The 18,071-nt window shown below is 42.2% G+C and overlaps 1 protein-coding gene across 7 annotated transcripts in view; it reads right to left on the bottom strand.

Annotated features, from left to right (window-relative positions):
* The window catches only part of SGCD (sarcoglycan delta), a 308,234-nt gene that overhangs the window by 259,142 nt on the left and 31,021 nt on the right, over positions 1-18,071 (bottom strand). For 5 of the 7 annotated variants that reach the window (XM_038150509.1, XM_038150498.1, XM_038150503.1 and 2 more), the window contains one exon: positions 8,268-8,389. The exons of the other annotated variants lie outside the window; for them this stretch is intronic. The gene's annotated coding sequence lies outside the window, so the exon portion shown is untranslated. The remainder of the gene's footprint in view (positions 1-8,267; positions 8,390-18,071) is intronic. 7 annotated transcript variants of the gene reach the window in all.

The raw sequence follows: 18,071 nt of genomic DNA, 5'->3' as shown, positions 1-18,071 counted from the left end.
TTTACAGCATCAGGGGTGGTGCTGCTCCCTGCATGCAAAACACAACTTGTATTTCTTACAAAAATTCTCAGACGTTTTTCAGCCTCAGCTGCATAAAAAGCCCTTCTAAGCAGCTCACCTACCACTGGTTTTCCCTCTGTGAAAAACTGGGATGTTCCTAAAATAGTACCATGTTATACTGCAGTGCTCTCCAACTTTGATCCTCTAATCCCCTCTAAGAGAGGGGACCCTGGCACTGGTGCTCACAGCCCACTGACAGCACAGGAGCCACCCACAGAGCTGCAATTTCAGGAGGAAGGATTTAAAGAGGTGATTTGGGGAGCCCTGTACATGTACAGCAGGAGAGGGGACTTGGGGTGCTTCACTCTAAATTGAGATGTAAATATGTTTTTCTCCTTGTTGTTGAGTCAAAATATACTGATGCAGACCCACTACCCCACCTGAGATTATCATTTTAGGGCTGTATAACTCTATAAAAAAAAATCACATTCCAGACAACTTTTTTCTTACCAATGCTCCTTGCATAATTGAAGAAAAAAAATTAAATGAGAAGAAAATCTTAAATAAATTTTAAAAAATAAGAATAACAGTAATAAATTCACAGTCCTATCTGCTTGCCTTAAAGGCTTATTTACTCATCTGCCTCTTGTTTGGGACAAATACCTATTCCACAGAAACCAGGCTTCAGAAGGGGGAAAAGGCATTCCAGCCATTATTGTATCAAGTTGGAGATCATCCAGCCAAAATGCACGACATGAATAAATGCAGTGATTAGCTAAAAGGAGACAAGTGAATTAGCAGACAGCAGTCCTACTGCAACAACTACTTTTTGCTGCATAATGCAAGATACCAAATTTACTTTCCAACTTGATTTATAACTTCAGAACTAATGCAGCAATTAACTACAAATTGACAAGTATGTTTTACTAGCAGCCAAGATTTCAATAAAAAAAAACCAGTAAACTTAACACAAGGCTTTCAAAGTATGTCGGGAAATAGGGATATAGTAAGAGGTTAATATTGTTAAATTTTTTTGCACTGGCATATAAAAATTTAACACATTAGAAGAGAGCTAAGCTGCAACTGAATGCTTTAACCAAATCCTGGTGACATCATTTTTGCTGAAACAATTTGGAAAATCAGAGAGATTAAAGCTGAAATCCATTAGTAAGATAGCAAGTGAATGTAAACATACTTCCTGCAATTTCTGCTGATTCAATTTTGAAAACCTACAAGATTAAAACTAAGGCCTACTTATAAGATGGCAAGTGAGCACAAAGTTATTACTCTTCAAATCACAGAACTTTTATATTAAAATAATCAATGAGAAATCACATTAAAGCTGCTTTTTGCATTCATCAGATTATTTGGTAAAGATGCTAACAAAATTAAATCCCTCCAAACAAATATAAAATTATCCAGATCACAGAAAAACACATTCCAAGATACCAGTCACAACTCAGAATCAAACTTGTAATACAATTCAATAAAGTATTATTAAATTAGGCCCAACTATGGAAAAAGAGACTCTGTCCCTAGTGCTGGCTGTTCCATACCCTGGCAGGCCAGGATGCTGCTGGGAAATCAGCCAGGCTGATTACTGTTATAAGAAATCTTTTATTTGGCTCTTCAAACTGCTGATGTCAGCTCCTTCCACTCTTAAAAGAACCCATGCTGGACTACAAATAAGAGAACAAACTGAAGGATTACAAGTAGGAATTAAGGAGAAACAAACCTATTAGTCTAGTAGGAGTCCACACAATTTTTCAGTAGGGCAGTCAATTATATCAGATGATATAGTGCAAGAGAAAGATGGGGAACCTTCTTTGGGATCATCAGCAGAGGGTGGGAATGGGCCACTGAAACCTCAAATTCAGCTTTTCCCCCTCCCCATCAGGCACAGCCAGCAGTGCAATAATCCCTAATCCAGATCCCATACACAACTCCTGCTTCCCCTCTGCCTTGCTGCAGAGCAAAAACCCAAATATACATCAGTGGGGAGCCTAAACAGCCAGGTACAAATCACTGGAAAGATACACCACCTAAGAGCTAGGGTAAAAATGTGATCCTGACTTCCCAGCAAGCAAAGGAAAGCAGCAGCTTCATGTCCCAGAGCAGCAATCAGACCCCCACAGGTGGAGCCCAAAGCTTACAGCAGTGCCTGAGCAGCCTCCCTGCTGCCCAGGGATCCTCCTGCTCGCCTCAGACCACAGCAGAAATCTGCAACAAGAGCATATTCTGCAATTTATAAAGCCTCTGATAATTCCACCATTTCCTGCCCTCCAGCCCAAGACTGCAGATTTTATTTTTCTCTGATTCTAATAGCAGCGAATTAAGACACAGGTTCTGGCTGGCAGCCTTGAGTGACCTTTTTAAAGGCCTGAAATATATTTAAACTCAAAGTCCCTGGCAAAGGAAGCCTGGCAGGCTGCTTTTACATGGCCAAACAGGGCTCAGTCACAGCGACACCCCCACAGACCAGATAGGATGAAAAGGGCAAGTCTCTCAAAATATGGCTTTGACTTTGAAATTCAGATGACAGGGCTTCTGTACACAGGGTATTTGACAGTTCTGTAACACAGCAGCTCTGGTCACCCCTTGAAAAAAATTAATCAGAATTTCCATAAAGACAAGCTTTTCCAATTCTGCCTTCATGCCTTTGCTGAAGGGGTTCCAGAGCCTTTAGAGGGAGCAGGCAGATTGAAGCAAACGTGTCAACTCCTGCAGCCCAGAGCTACCAAAGTGAGTTTTCTCCTCCTTTTTTTATGTTAAAAGTGCATCATTAAAGAGAATGCATCAAATCCAGCCATGAAGCAAATAGAACATAAAGCTGAGCACAAAAAAAAATTAGTTATAAAAAAAAGTCAGCTCCTCAGAAAAATGACATAACTAGACAAGGAAACTTTAACAGACGTCCAGAGGAGGGAGGGTTGATACAATGAGTTAAATATTATTACCCAAGTTAAACTTGAAAACCCTGCAGCATGTAGCAGAGATGAGCAGAGAGCAGCATGGGTGTCCCAAGGCAGTTGTGTGCCTGTCACACCCCACATGGCACTGCCCCTCTGCTCCACTGCTGCCAATTCACAGTCATGTAAGGACATCAAATATTCAGGGGAATGTAAAACATCCAAGTGAATCGCTACCCTATGCAGAACACCCCCAGGGATTTCTCATCTTCTGACTGCCAGTTTAAGCCAGGGAGGAAGATGAAGAAGGCCAACAAAAGGGCCAAGGACGATGTGGGCAGCTGTGGAAAGGAGCACGACGTCCTGAGCATGTCTGGAGCTTCTCTCCAAACCCAGAGCAGGGATGGGGCACTCACCACAGCAGGGACTGCTCCAAGCACCTTCCTCTGCCCAGCTCTGGCTGGAGCAATTGCATCCAGCCACAGGCAGAATTAGCACAACTGTTTCACAGATCAAGGTGCCCTGGAGCTGAACTGGAAAATGACAATGAAATAAAACAGGACATTTTTTTACCTCGAGCCTGACACCTTCATTTTTACTGTGAAATCTTCCACCTTACCAATCCAAATTTGAGCATTGGGGAAGCCCTAAAACAAACCTGCAAGGAAACCACTTAAAAAAACATCACACACCAATAACAGAATGAATTTAATTCCATGTCAGGAAGAGATGAAAAAGGGCAAATATAATGGGAACCTACTATTTCACACCAGCTTGTGAAATGCCCAGCTGTGTCAGAGAGAGAGGCCTGTGCAGGGTATTTACTGCCACCATGACTCCTGAAAACCCAGCACTTACAGGATCACACTGGTTTGGTTATCTTTTAATTTACTGTGCTTTTAAATCATCCCTAAATCACCACATTATCACTTCAAAGCACAAACCTTAGTTCTTTTATACCTTACAGCAGCACCTCGTGCACACTGTACACATGTACCTGGTCCCTCGAGTGCTGCCCATCATAAATAAGGTGATTAGAGCAGCTCTTCACTCGCAGCTCAGGGCCACGCTGTACCAAGCCCTGGACAAACAAGCAGAATAGCCTCTGTCCTGGGCAGCTCCCCACCTCATTCATCTGCTCCTGTTCACATTTATCTCACTTCAACAAGGCAAAACCAGTTCCTATTCCTGTGTCTGCTGCAGCACTGAACACGACATTAGTCGCTAACAGCAGCTTTAACTCATTTTCTCTAATTTGAAATCTAAGATTTAAAAAAAAAAAAATCTAAGTTTTCAGCAACTTTTTCTTTCAGAAAGTTTCAAAGTTAGTGAGATCCATTTAAAAAACAGAGACAAAAGGCCTAAAGGGCATGGACTGGAAAAAAAAAATTAATACATAGAGGCTGTAAGGGAATCATATGAGAAATGTAACTGAAGCCAGACCACTGAATGAGTAAAAACCATCCAGCAAAAAAGACTGTGTAAGGGTAAAAATGAAGTGTGATAGTCCTGTCACCTTTGGGGCTTCAAAGGATGAGTAATGAAAAGTCCTGGATTAGAGCTCATAGAAAACAGGGCTGAAAGGGATCTCCAGAGGTTATCTAGTCCACCTCCATAGCCCACAGCAGGAGCAGCTCTACAGCTATCATTCCTGACAGATGTTTTTCTAACACATTCTTAAAGACCTGCAAGGATGAGCTGCCATAACCTCCACAAGCAATCTAATGGTATATTTCATCCTGGAAAGTTTTTGTCACGGAAGTAAATCTCACTTGCTGCAATTGAAGCCCATCCTTTCTCACCTCATTCCCCATGGACAAGGAGTGTTTTCCCTTCCCTGTGCAGCAGGACAAGAAGGCAGGAATGCTGTGACACTCAACCAGCAGGTTCTAATTTTTGCCACTGCCACTCCCTCTACTCTATTTGGTTTGTAACCTGATTTTTTGATGGCATACTAAAAGTAACTTGTGGTATCAGGACAGAAACTTTAACTGATCTGTCCTGTCTCCAAATGGTTACTCTTGAACACAGGAGGGCATGGACCTGTTGGAGTCAGTCCAGAGGAAGCCATGAAGATGCTCACAGGGCTGGAGCACCTCTGCTCTGAAAACAGCCTGACAGAGTCGAGGTTGTTCAGCCTAGAGAAGAGAAGGCTCTGGGGAGACCTTCAAGCCCCTTCCAGTGCCTAAAGGGACTCAGAGAGCTGGAGAGAGACTCTGGAAAAGAACAAAAGTGACGGAACAAGGTGTAATGGCTTTCAATTGAAGGAGGACAGGTTTAGCTGAAAAGGAAGTAATCCTTCCCTGTGAGGGGCCACAGGCACTGGCACAGGATACCCAGAGAAGCTGAGGCTGCCCCATCCCTGGAAGTGTCCAAGGCCAGGCTGGAGAGGGCTCGGAGCAACCTGGGATAGTGGGAGCTGTCCCTGTCCATGGCATGGGAGTTGGAGTAAGATGAGCTTTAAGATTCATTTCAGCCCAAACCATTTTCTGGTTCTAAGTGGATCCTCTCTTTTCTGTAAAGATGAAGGGAGCATCATGTTTCTTCCCCCCATGACCACAGAGCTGGTAATTCTGTGAGGATATGGAGCCCAGAAATTCTCATCTCTCTGACCCTTTCCTTTTCAACTCACAGGCTCCTGCCAGGAGGCAACACTAAAAAATGGGAAGGGGGAGAAACAATAAAAAGAAGAGAGAAGCAGTTGCTGACAATGTTTTCAAGGGACAAGTCTCCAGGTAAACACAGGAAAAAAAAGGCAAGTTCTCCAGTCAACTGAAAGCTGTTGGCTTGATGCAGATATTGCCTGGGAAATGACAATGGACTGTGTTATACGGGATCTCTAATTTGACCTGCAATATTATGGCATTAAGTATGAGTCAAGCAGGCTTTTGAGAGCAAGGAAGCAGGAGCTGGTGAGAGATATATTTTCTTAATAAACACAAAATTATAAGCCAGTACTTTCTGGATATTTATTCAAGACAGTAACACCACAGGAATGAAAGCTGTGAGGGTCTTTATTTTTGCTTGGTGAGCTTTCTTTGTGCACTCAAATCCAAAGCTTCACATCTTCAGGCTGCTCTCCCCAAATACATGGGCAAGCATCTTTTCTAGGATGAGAGCTCAGATTTTTGCTTTATCACACCACTCTGACAGCTAAGGTCTTTCTAAAAACCATCAAATATCTTGGAATTCATAACATCAGTAAAAGCACTACAAACAGGAGAATTCCTAAGGGTATCTCTGACTCAAAACAGTACTTTATTTGTTTATTAATCCAATGACCTGCTCTGTTTCATAATGCCAATTAAATATCCAAGAAAAGAGATGCAGGAGGGATGCAAAAGTTGTTCCACTTCCCTTATGCCTTCTAGCCAAAAGCTTGTCCCCTTCTCTGAGCTTTTTATAGTCTAGGCAGGTCTCACCAGCATCACCAGCCAAGGGAGAGCTCCTGCCTAAGGAACTGTCTGCCTAAACTCCTCAATTTATTAGAGCTTACAGACATCAGGAGCAAAGAGGTGCAGTCAGCAAAGGTAAGTTGCAGAAGAAAGAAAATAAAAACCATTCATTATACACACAAGCCTTGACTACAGAATTGAAAGTTGTGCAAAACAAAGGGCCCTGACTAATCATTAATTATACCATGTATCTCTTAAAAGCCAAACATTCACTTCACCCATCTGAAAGCCACAGCCAAGATGATGTGGTCACTCAATTTCACAGCTTCAAAGCATACAGTAACAAGTTTTCCCCCTTCTGGATCAGTTCCTCTGATCTCTTTAGGCACATTGACTTATTGCAATTAGGAATACACATTTAGCAGAATCGAAATTAATGGACCTACATAAAAGGAGTGCCTGGCTCTCAAAGCAATCCCAATGCCAAACTCCTTAGTAAGGAAAAATGTCCATTCAAAGTAATGGGAATACAAAACACTTTAGTCTTGGCCCTTTGGGATTGATTTTTAGAAGAAAGCTGCTTCTATTTCAGTACCAAAGCAAGTAGCCAGACTTTGCTAAGTAGTAACTCTACTTTTGTGCTCACCAGGTGCTAAGCCCTTACAAAAAATGGAAAAGAAAGTGGGTTTAAATGTACTGCCATACCTGTGGTGTTCAATGACTGATCTTGCATCTTCTGGGGGAAAAGGGGGAGGAAGGAAACAAAAACCTAAGTGTACTTATAGTCTGCTTTCCTTGCTTTAAAGTGGACTTCTTTCACTCGTCCAAAAATCAGACCTATCGTACTGTTCCAGCTAAGAAACAGAGACCAAATGCCATTGCCATGAAGACATTGACAGGAGCTTGGATCCCGCTCATCAGAACTTTAACTGGATCTTGACATGCTCAAAATTAGATGTTGTTTTAAAAATAATTTTAAAACTCCAAAACACAAGACTCCTGCCATGTTCTCTGAGCTCTTTTCAGTCAAGACTTGCCTTTGAGTCAAATGTGTCTCTTAATTAACAACTAGTCTTTGGAAAATTAACAAAGGATAACAGTACTAAAGGCTATGGATGTTACAAAGAGAAACAAGAATAATGTTGTTAGCTTTTTGCTATGCTAGATGAGACATAACTATGCCAGAGGCACAAGTAATGGAAATGTACTTTTATATAAATCTCCTTTCTTTGCTTGGATTATTTTAAATTACTCCACTACAGTGTATATTAACCTAGCCACCAACCTTCCTGCAGTCAGCTTTCCTTTTACAGTTTATTAGGAACACAATCAGTGAGGAATCATCAAAGGAGGGTGAATATCATCACACTCTCCCTTTGTTTGTTTAACACACAGAATGGCCATGCAAGAAACTGAACAAAAAAAAAAAATCTGGGAGGCAAATCTTCTGTCCCTGTCACCATACAGTGAACGCTCTGCATCAGATCTGATGACGGAGCAGAGCAGCTCCCTTGGCCTTGGCCAGGGGTTACAATGGACAAGCACCTGAGAACTCCAGCTGTTTTCTTCCCCTCTCCTCCTTGAATTGACTTCTAAATGCCTTTTTTCAGAAGCTGGAGCCCACAGTGTGACTGGTCAAGCTAAAACAGATCCAGGGTCAAGTCAGAAACACAGTCCACATTTCTCAAAAACACCTTTTACTGTTCCTTCCTACTCCATCCCAAAGCTGTGCCCAACACTGACCAAACACACTGCTAGAGGGGTGATTATTGCTCTTCCTTTTCCCACAGTAAGGTTACACCCTGCAAGGCTTCACTTCCCCAGAAAAGTACAACAGTGTGAACACACAACAATATTCAAAACCAAGAGTGAAATATCTTAGCACTTTCTTTTCCAGTATGTTGCATTCAACACTTTTCCTAATTTTCCTACCCTAGAGCTCAGATAGCAGCATCCTACTTACTCTGTGAGGGTACAGGGGAAGTTCAGCATTTAGCAATGGTGAGAAAATTGGTTTAGATCCCTGAGGGAAGGTGCTGGAGAAGTGCATTCAATTCAGTTGTAATTCAATCCAGTTTGCTGGAGCTGAAAGAAAACAAAACACTTTCAAAGTTAAAGGGAAAGCCAGCATTTATTTTATTTTTATATGTGTGTGTATGTATATAGACACACACCTACATAAAAACAGTTTTATGCAAACATATATTTATCTGTGTTTGTATAACGTATTTTATTTTTGTGTGTTGGCACACAAAATACATACACCTACACCTACAAACACACACAAAGCCTTAAAACTTAAGGAAGTGAAATTTCTAAGTAGAGCACTAGAAGGACAAGGTTAGCATAAGGCAAGTTCTGCCAGGCATACAGAAGCACATCCTGTATGGAAAAGAAGAGTTAAAGGCATTTTCTTCTATTATAATATTTTTTTTCCTCAGGATATGAACAAAACAAAATCAAAGCAATTAAATCATTACCCTGAGAAAAAAAAAAAACAGTAATTGTGCTTAATCCTCTGAGTTACTATAATGAATACACCTAATTTACTTTGACTAAGAGAAAACATATTTTTTCCTCCAAAGTTGACAAAGGTCGAAGTCAAAGAAACCAAAGTAACTCCCACAGTACTTTCCCCAAAAGAGAGGGAAAAATAGCCCCTGGTGTGTAATTATCTAAAGGTAAACAGCCAGGAAGGCCCACTGCAAAGTGTACCTGTGATTTATAATGCTAAATAGCTTCCAAAGGGGAGAGCCTGCAACAAGTTCTCTCCCCATTTTTATCTGGATAAGGCGAATTGCAGGGTGGGGAGATGGGTTCTCCCATTTAAATTCTGCAGAATCGATATTTTATCCCTGGAAGTTTGGTCCACAGCATGAAAACTCTCAAGCTACACTAAACAAGGCAGAAGAACTGGTTCAGACAAGCAAATTACATATCTGCTCCTCCCTGACCCCCAGCACCTTGGAAAAATTGGGTGGAGGAAAGAGCCGCCGGCGCTGTTGCCAGCAGAACTCCCTGAGCTCCTCAGCCTTGGCAGAATTAGAGGGGCAGCTTTACACATGGATGAACTGTTCTGGAACAATCTTCCTAATGCAGCTGACACAAATGGGCTTCCCTCCAATACCAGGGAAGCGTGGCCCACATGTTTGCTGCTCTTGCAAAGGATTCCTGCCGACAGCCCAGCGACATTTCCAGAGGGGAGTTTCCGGCCAAGAGTGGCACAGGGGTCGGTTAAGTCTTGGGAAAACGTGAGGGGGTGGGAAGTATCCAGAACCAATTTCCAGGCCAGACCCACTAAAGGGAACTCCTGTAGAAATGTGGGCACAGTTTTGTGGGGTACCCAAAGAGCTGAAGAAGCAAAAGACTCATTTGTCTCTGGGAGAGACTGCTGAGCTAAGACCCTTCCGGAATTCTTAGTTTAACACTTCAACACTTAGTGATGCATGTTTCCTCAGTGATCAAAATAAAGATGAGCATTTTTCACATATACCAACTCAACACATGAGCACTTTTACCATTTTTTACATATACCAACTCAACACATATATTTCCTTGTTTCCGAGCAAAATGGCATCAGTGCTTGTACCCAGGAATTCAGGAAAGGACAGGACAGATGTAAAGTAAGGGCAAAGGCTGCCAAAAGTCAATCTCTGAGATCAAAAGGAAAGGTGCCATAGGGAACATAGCTGCTCAATCCCTGAAACCTCAGCACTTTGCACTGAGATTTAGTGCCATATGTACTCAGCAGTACATACAATGTTGACAAAGCTTTTATTTTTAAACAAATAAAGACCAGAAAGTACAGATTTCCTTAACTCTCATGAGGCTTCAATTATGCAGTGCTGCCTCTACCATGTAAGCATATTTCCAGAGCTTTAGCACTTGACATTTTGAGATTAAATGTCATGAATAGTATTTGTGTACCTCTCTCCATCTGTGCCACTCTGCCCCTTCACTTCAACTTGAAATCTTTCAAGCATCAGACCATTGGTTCAAACTATCCCTTTCCTTTACCTTCTTCAAGTTTAGGATCAAAGACCAGACAGACTTCAAGGTATCTTGCAAACAGTTTGCTCTAAGTCTTATTTCAAGAGCTTTTCTTCTCTAGTCTGCCCGCTACACTAAGCTAATCAATGATTTTTCTGCTCATGAAGTCCTGCTGGTGGAATCACTCTTGCCCATCAGGAAGACTCTGCTGCCTGTTTGCTCCTCCTGCATTTTCTCTTTCCAGCCCAGGACCACAAAAGCCTCTGAAAGAAATCAATGGCCCCTGCTCAGGTCAGAGCATTCCGGCCTTTACATTGTGCCAAACCTGAGAGTTTCTCAACTGGAGACTCCAACTTTCAGCTTCCCGTGCTTTCACTCTGATCTCCTCACGCTCATCCTCCTTAAATCTATTCTCATTTGCCTCCTCTCTTGAGCAAGAAATAAGAGGCAAATAGGAGGCACAAAATCTAATACCAATTTACAGTGAACTTCTGTACTGCCTTGGATGTGAAACAGGGACACAGGAGACTGCTTTGTCAAGTTAAGCCAGTAAGAAGAGGGAGTTTAATGGTCCTGTGTGTGTCTGACTGGTTTCTCCACTTGCACATGGATTTATCATTAAACTGAAGAACAGTCATTAATTTTATCACAGTCTTCTGAGCACACAGTTGTGGTGAACCCACCTCCTGAAAAGATTTTGGATGTGTTTTCTCCACCTGAAGAGGGAGAGAATCTATATCCCAGCACCCTCCTGTTCTTATCTGATACAAATATGCTGCTTTCCAATTTCACTCTATCATGTCTGTACTTTTATCTAGCTTTCCTCTAATTGTACAGCTCTTCCTGAAAGGTCAATTGTTCCTCATCCAGCTGATAGCCTCCCAATGGAGTCTGAACTGATTATGAGCCCCTGCCTACTTTTAAGAGCTATGGTGAAGATGATGTTTGGCATTATTAAGATGTGATGTCCTGTCAAGGCTGCCTTCACAACTGGAAGAGCTAATGTGACAGCTCTGAGCTTGGAGAAAAAATAATAATAATTAAAAAAAAAAGTTGCTTTTCTTCTTCTCTAGTATTTGCCCTGTGCTGTCAGGCTGCACGAGGGGGCCGTGCTCGCTTCTGTTACCCAGGCCCCTGAAGGAATCCTTCACAAGAGTGTCTCTGCCTACAAAGCAAACGGGAGGAGTTTGAAGATGGCATGTGAAAAGCTGCCATAGGTCTTCCAGAAATCAGAAATCTTGGCTGTTCATCTCCTGAGAGCTGACCTGGGGCACACAAAACCACAGCGCCTGTGAAACACGAAGCAATCACACTGAATTCTCTTGCAGCCATTTGCATTTTCAACCATCTCTCTTCAGAGAGATGCCCTGTGCCTGCGGGAATATTTGCCTCTGTTCACAGCTGACTTTTAATCCAAGTTAGAATCTGTTGGCTCTTCGTTTTTAGTTGGCAGTGAAGTTGTGGCTCTGTTATTTAAATGTTCTTTTCTGTTGCTTCTTGTATAAAATTCCGGGAAGATGTGGCCTCCAACATCAAGATGTGGTCCCAAAACACCAGGGCAGAAATAAAATAGTGTCACTATTATTGAAAGTGTTCAGCAAATCCTACTCTGAGAGCAGCTGTTGAATAAAAACTCTCAGTCTGGCCAGTAAAAAAGTATGAAATAAACTACAAATGTTGAATTATAAAGCTTGAAATTCAGAAATAATATATTAATCCTCCAGATTTGTTATCCTGATGTCTAGGATTAATTCTTTGGTTTTTGTTTTGGTTTGGAATTTTTTGTTACATGGGGACTTCACTAAAGTGATCAATTTTAAACATAAAAAATAGCTCAGGACATGTGTAGAAGTACAAGAAAAGGAACATTTTCTAGAAAGCAAAGACAAGGCTTTATGGTTTTGATACTGTTTTGTTTTTTTTTTCCATTGGGGAGGTTCATGGGATTTGTACTTGAGCTCCTTCTGGGTATTTAAGCTCATAAATACTACTGAATATATTAACAACCTCAAAGTTGCTGGTCCCTAGAGTTAATGTAATTAACCACTGAAAGTCTGTGCTGTTACAAATTAAATCAGATTGCGTCAGAGTTCATGAGAGGCAGCAAACCTCAAAAAAGCTGATCTGTCCTCTCTAACTGAGGTATAACTGAGCACTTGTTTCCATGTAAGAATGTTTTTAAGAGATGTATAGCCCACTGCTTTATTGAGAGAAACACTTCTAAAAGTAAAAATGGGGCAGCTGAAAATGCATTTGCTTCCTTAAAGACCCTCAGCCCTCCCATCCAGCAAGGCTCTATGAAAGGTGAAAAACCACTTGGAAATCCACCAATCAAGTTGTATCTCAAAACAGGACAGTTTTCATCAAAATGACAATTAAGGGGGAAAGAGCCACCCTAGGAAGTATTGGGATTTCCAAGAGTCTGTGTCCCAGTGTCACTTGTTCTCAGAGAAGCAGCTCATTTTGGTGCACACTAAAAATCAACATTATCAAGCACAAGGACAACCCTTTCAATTCCTCTTCACACTTGCGTGCTGCAGGGTCAGTAGATGTGAGTGTGTGTAAAGAACAATTAAACCCAGAGCCCCTGAGGTAGCATCTGCTCCCAGCACAGTGAGAGCTGACAGGGCTCACTGCTAAGTGACCTCACCCAGCAGAAAACATCCCATATTTGAGGCAAGATCTTAGCAAAAGAGAAGCTCAAAGTCCAAAGAAACAAGAGGAGAATTGGGGCAGTCTGCAAAGCAATAGTAACCCAGCTAAAGGAAATCATACCAAGTCACAGCAATAAAACCTATGCAAATTCTGCTTTCAAGAAGAGAAAAACCTCACTTGCTACTTCATGGGACTGGGCTGTCCCACCACAGACAGCAAGGATGAGTGAAAGGAGTCTGGACTCCATTCAATTCTGCCATTCCTGCAGATGGGAGCATGAGAAAAACCAACATCTATATCTAGTAGATATGTTGAATTATTCAAAAAGTGAAGTGCTAGATTTGGGTCAAGAAAACAGGACCAGAGGCCAGGTGTCAGTGCTGTAGTCAGCAGAGCACAGAATGGTGACAGCCACAGCAGAGCCTGCACTGTAGGCATTGAGCAAAGCTTCCGAAATAAGAGTGTGTTTCCAGAGAAACAAATGGGGTTAGGAGCTTAATTCCCCTTAAATGAATTGCCTTTCTAAATGCAGCAATAGCCTTTTTGCTCATCCCAAATATTAGAAGTTGCCCACAAACCCCCATCCTCTGTGCCAAAGCAGTTATCTGTGATATTTCTTTCTCCAGAAATACACCAAAATGGGAAAATAAGAAACAAACAACAAAAAAAGCTGATGCAATTTGTTCAATTGGTTGGACAGCTTCTTACTAATGTGGTATTTTAAGCTTTGTGCAAGAGGAGTTTTTCAAAGTACAGCACTTTGAATGTGCAGGTATTAGCAGGAATGTGTATCCTTTTAGTCTCCCAGTCAAGAAAATGTGCTCGACACAAACGATGACAGTGTCATGAAAATGAAACTTATTTTTTGCCATTTTATAGCCACTCATCTTGAGCTGACATTGTACCAGCTCTTCACTGCTGGCATCAGGTGGGGTATCAGCATCCAGAGCAGCCTCAGCAGCTGCTGGATGAAGAATTTCTATGATTACCTTTAAAAATGTCAATCGTCCGCCACGTTCAGTATTCAGGTTTGTTCATCAGTTGGTAGTAACATCCCTAGCTGAGCTGAAAACATGTTCTGAGTGAGGGCTGGGGAAAGGAAAGCTTAAACAGCTGACAGCAGTTAGAGATGAAGCAGACTATGCTGTTCTTTTCTGAAAAGAGGGTGCAGTGATTCCAGCAGGCTTCTGAAACAGAAGAAGCCGCAAGATTATGGAAACAGACATTTTTTTCTAGTTTTTCTGACAGCTACAATTCTACATTCCTCAGCCTTGTCCTGCAATTAAAAGGGGAATATATCAGAAATAGCTGAAGAAGCAAGAAAACAAGAAAAGAAAAATAAGCTGATTCCAGCTACTCTTCTCTTCTCCATGTGTGCTATACACATTTCATTATTAGATTAGAAGCATCTTCCAGCACCATCTCCACAGGCTTTGAAATTGCCACCATAAAAGTACATCACAGAAGTTATTTTTAAACTGTGGATTTTGTTACAGAGAGAATCTCATTTTTAAAAATTTAATGGAAGGAAAGCATTTATTAGAAGACTATGACAGCTGAGGGGAAAAAATATTCATCATATTCAGAGAATACAGAAGAGAAAACCAACTTGGAATGTGTTCTTGCTCTCTCAGCCTGAATACCTCTCTCTTCCCTGACTGGTGTCAAATATGATCAATCAAACTAATTCTGCACATACTAAAAAAGAGCTTCTCCAACTTATTTGGCTCTAAAGTTACAGCCTCCCCGCACCCACACTGAAGCTAAGACTGCCACCTAAATGAAAAGGTGCTGGTTCCATATGCTGGAATGCAGGTGGATCTCCAAGAAGTCAATCAATCTGATGTTCAGGATGTACCAGTGCCTGCAAGGTGCATCAGTCTTGAGGCCAAAATGAAAATAACAGATCTCTTGTGAAGGCAGTGCCAGTAGCCACAGCCCTTTCCCACATTCACTGGTCAGATGCCCTTCAACCACCCTCATTTCCCTGCAGGGAACATCTGCCCCCTTGTTCTGTTCAACACCACCACAGTGGTTCAGTGCCCTCAACAACAGGTTAAGATGGAAAAAATGTGTATCAAGCCAAACTCCCACTGAGCTTGGAAAGTCCCCAGTTGCCAAAAGCAAGTGAATGCATGCCCTGCTCAGGTGCACAAAAAAAGAGGAGAGGAAAAAGGGCCACATGCAAGAAAGAGGAAGGATAAAACCAATGTTAAATGGGAAGGGAAGATCTCTCGCATACACAAGCAAATAAACTTTCATGCATTATTCAGAGGCTGTGCAGTCAGGGACGGGTACACGTCTTCTAGAAAGGAAAAAAACATGCAGTGTTCTCTTAGCTTCAAAACTGCAGCATTGCCCCAGGGTAAAGATCCAGGGAAGCAGCTGAGGGGTGATGCCAGTTAACAAGTTAAACAGCACAAGAGGGGTTTAAGGTTTTATTTTTTTTAGAGGTCAGATACTTGTCCAAGGAATTGTCAGACTGAACTGGGTCTAGGTTTGAAAATTGTGCTTGGTATCTATAATATGCTAAACAAAAAAGGAGGGGGAGGAAGGAATTCTTAGTATAACAAGTTACCACAGCCACATTTAAAAGAAAGCAATCCACAATTCAAGAATTATTCCATTTCTCAATACTGTCTCATTAAACCAAACCTTTGCTGGACATTCCCTTACTATAATTTATTAATCCCACCCCCCCTCAAACAGCACTCTGCAGTTTCTTCATGCACAACCCAAGCAACACTAATAAGAACCCATAAAGGGTCAGGAGAAGGCCCTAAGCCAGAGCTCTGGCAGCAACCCAAGTTGGAAAAGACACTGACTGTGCACAACAGCAAGTGAAGACAGCTTTTCCCCAAAGTGATATTTTAATTCAGAAAAGAACCTTCACTAATCTCAGGGTTTATTATTATCTGTGTAGCAAATGGGACTGCAGTTGGTCTACATAAAGCATTAGTTTCCTACAGGGCATTTTAGACTGTAAATGATAAAGGACCAGACCTAAACCAGAAGTCTGCTGGAACTCTGCTCTTGCCTTTAATTTGATTTAAGCATGCCAAAAGGCAGGGAATCAAAGTGCAGCACTAACAAAAAGACCTTGGTGGAACACAGGGTGCAGGAGGGATCCCCTCAGGCTGGGATCTATGTGGGGACCTAAATCTGCACCAGACCTCCCTCCTTCCCTCCTGGACTGATTCCTGAGCAGGGACTGGGACTCTGGGAGATGCAGCAGCAGCACCTTCACCAAGCTGAAAACACAGTACACAGTCAGTGGAGCCATCAGGCTGAAGGATAACTGTGCATCCAATACATCTCATGGGAAAGCAGGGTCTCACTGAGTAAAAGGGCTTGGCTCTCTGGCCATGATGTTTTCCTGTGTTCCTACAATTACCAGCACAAGTAATTCCCTAATGGAAGGGCTTTGGCTTTGCCAATAATCAGCTTTGGGCAAGGCCTCTTCTCCACAAGTTCTCCCACAGACATTGTAAAGGCAGTGAGCATCTCTCAGTGTGCACCAGAACAAGAACTGAGCCAAGGAAACAAAAATCACTGCCATGGATGCCAGTATGACAGAAAGAGCAGTAACTGCATTGGGAAAAGTACTCCACTATACAATCATAAATAAGTATAATCAGCAATGCATATAATTTTCAACCTCTCACAGGCTGAGGCATTAAATACAAGGATGATGTCCACACATACATACTGAGTTCTGAAACCCAGTAGTCACAGGGTTAAAAAGGACTGCAAGCTTGGTATAAACCCAGCCTGATCTTCCACTAGGCACACATCCCACACCACCTCCCTCCCAGCCCTCCACTCAAAGATATGCATTACAAAAGGTATTTCCTCCAAAGCTCTTCCTGTGATGAGTTTTACTGAAGAAAAGAGGAGAACCTAAAAGAAAGATAAAAGCAAAGGGATGTGGGTTAGAAGAGGTCAAAACCAGACACCACATACTGTCACTGGGTTCACAGGAATGCTTCATTATTAGGTATTTTTCTTCTCTTCCCCATCTGCACTATAAAGTCTTTTTCCAGAATGCTCAAAGGTATCAATAATGAATTTAAAACATATCAAATACAGTTAAAATGCATTTCTGAGCCGTTTGGAACTGAAAGCAGAGTGTCATAGAGTAGCCATCATTAGGAAAATGGTCTGCTTAAAGAAGTTTTCTCACATATAAAGAGGACTAGGAAGTCTTTAAGAGTCTAAAAATATTTTTATAGAACTTGCCAGGCAGGAACAGCTAGGTGGGAATTTTACAAAATGTGCTCTTTCAACCTGAAATGTGTGAGCTGTACCTACAGGCTCTTCAGTTAATGTTCTCATCAACTGAACTACAATTAAATCCATACATTGATACCTAGTGGCTGAAGTGGAGGCGAACTGCAAAAACTGTTCCCCTCTGGGCTGAGGAAGGCTAACACAAAAGCTGGTTATCCTTCCTAAAGACTGCCACTCTGCCTTCAGGGTCTGCATTTCTCCTTTCTTTAGGAGAGAGCAGCTGCTCTGCTTGGGATTCCAGTGTGTGTGAGCAGACTCCCTCTATTTCTGACTATCCTTTTGAAGGATGGGTCAGAACTGCAGCAAACTCCCTGAACACTCTTCCCCAGTGAAGACGAGGGAAACTTTGCCAGGATTCAGCCCTGTTGCTCTGGAGGAAATCCAGCCAGGTGTCTCATCCTCAGGCAATCTGCTCAGCTCCTCTGACTCAGAGAGCGAGCTCACCCAAAATTTTGCAGAGGAGCACACCCAGGGAAACCAGTGATATTCAGAGCTCTGCAGAATCACTGTGAATTTGGAAATAGATTTAAGCAGCAGTTCAGAGCCAAGTTTTCAGCTTGTGATATGTGCATCACGACTGGAGCTGCCTTCCAGTTAATCCCAGACATGCACCCCTAAACCAGCCTGCACAGGACACCTGCCAGCACCAGAGATGGCAAATTCCCCATGGGCAGCGGGTTGTGCCATGCCCGTTCACCTGCACGGCACAGAGCACTGCCAGCACGTCACCATCCAGCCTGTACTTGTCACTGTGCAGACCTGCATTAACCACAGTCAAGTCCAAATTCTTGACAAAACATAAGAATAAAAATTTACAATATGACTCCAGTCT

This window comes from Motacilla alba, chromosome 13 (assembly GCF_015832195.1).
Source record: "Motacilla alba alba isolate MOTALB_02 chromosome 13, Motacilla_alba_V1.0_pri, whole genome shotgun sequence".
NCBI lineage: Eukaryota > Metazoa > Chordata > Aves > Passeriformes > Motacillidae > Motacilla > Motacilla alba.
The sequence above is the reverse complement of the archived record's forward strand: the minus strand, read 5'-3'. Positions and strand labels throughout refer to the sequence as shown.